The sequence below is a fragment of the Acyrthosiphon pisum genome, unplaced genomic scaffold, assembly GCF_005508785.2.
Source record: "Acyrthosiphon pisum isolate AL4f unplaced genomic scaffold, pea_aphid_22Mar2018_4r6ur Scaffold_21276;HRSCAF=23500, whole genome shotgun sequence".
In the NCBI taxonomy this organism is placed as follows: Eukaryota; Metazoa; Arthropoda; class Insecta; order Hemiptera; family Aphididae; genus Acyrthosiphon; species Acyrthosiphon pisum.
In genome coordinates this window covers 1,889-3,769 of record NW_021770725.1, presented here as the reverse complement: position 1 = coordinate 3,769, position 1,881 = coordinate 1,889, and positions in this window count along the sequence as shown.

The following is a 1,881-nucleotide window of genomic DNA, read 5'->3' as shown; positions in this document are numbered from 1 at the left end:
TTTACCAACTATAACTGTGAAAGACAAAACTGCAAAAGATGCATTTGCATAAAAATTAATAGTAGGTATAGATAAAATTACTTTTATCTAAAATAGGAACATACAATTGGTATTCGTAGTTCTGTACAATCTTGGATTTCATCCTACATATTATCTAACAAAACACAAATTGTAAAATATAAACATTTCATTTCTGATTCATTTAATGTTCTATCTAGTATGCCCCAATGCTCACATTTGGCTCATTTACTATTTACATTATTTAAAGAAGGTATCAACTTCCACAAATCATGAAAACTTCTTTTTGCTAACGATTTGAAATTATTTCGAATAGTTAATTCATCTTATGATGCATCACTTTTACAAAGGTCAGGGGATAGGTATTATATAACAATTGAATGTTCACCGAATATTCGCAGCGCGGATATATGGTATACTCAGAGACTAAATAATAATATAATATAGCAAAAATTCTATGACGTAACAAGCTTTTACATGCTTTTTTATAGTAGTATAATATTAAAGCAATGATACTTTTGTATTAATAAATATTTGAATTTAATATATTTTGACAATATGAACATTTCTCGTGCCTATAGATAGCTCAAAAAGTCAAAATATTTTTTTTATTAATTATTTTAATGGTTTGACAAAAATAGTACTACTTAATTTTGAATATTTAATTAAAATTGTTGTAAACATTTTTTAAAAGTTAGAATTATTTCAATAAACCATTATACGAACAAGAACAGTCGCTAGCCATAACAAGTACGAAAATATGTCAATAACTAACAACTATTTTATGATAGGGTAGGAAAAAGTTTATAATTTGTATGTTCAAAATATAAAAAGTATACATATATAACTGTAGACAATAGTATCTTCGTATATTCGACGAAAAAATTATTTACTCAAAATCATTTTTCTTTTATATTAAAGAGATCACTTGTAAATTTAAATGATATCTAAATCGTTTTTAGACAATATTTAGACAAATTGATATGTCTTACCCTCAAAACTATTATGCTATATCGGTTTTGTGATTTTAATCTAAGATTACTCAAAAACATAAGAAAATGTTTCTGTATATACAGGTTTTTTCAATAAGTTGCGCGTGGACTAGAGGAAAAAGACAGATAGTTTGTTGACATCTTAAAAAAAAAAAAAAAAGCACAGTGTAACATTATTTGTAAATGTATAAATAATTTAATTCTAACGGAAATAAATGAATAATGGCTAAGTATTTGACATTTTTTTTTTTTTAATTTAACTGTTTATAACATGGTATCTACTATAAAATAAAAAAAGAATTTATGTCAATTGATGTATATTGATTACACACAGACAGAAGTTAGTGCCGTTATACTACTCATATGTATCATCTTCATCAGAATCGTTTAGTTCAAGTTGCATGAAGAATGAATTTAAAACAGTCATATTTTTTGTTTCTAAGTCTTCATCAAATCCAGCATTCAATTTGTCATCGTTTTTCCATGTTTGAAAAGATTCTTTACTTAAAACACTATCCTGATAGAGCTTATGGAACAATCTTAATACCATTCCTTATAGAAAAACAGTGATATTAATAACAAATCTAAAAATTAAACAGTTGGTAACTTACCTTCAGGATATTCAAATACAACAGACATAATTTGAATTCCGTACAGACATTGCACTTCCCTTGCACAAATTTCAGAATCTGGAAGTGGTTCAGACCGAATATAATAGATTAACAATTTCGCATGATCATGATCAAAGAAATTTTCATATACAAAATTTGAATCTATAAGTTAAAAATTAATATTAAATAATCAAGTAACTATTTTAGTATAATCGCAGAAAAAATGACTTACACAAACATTCAATGATAATAGCTATAGT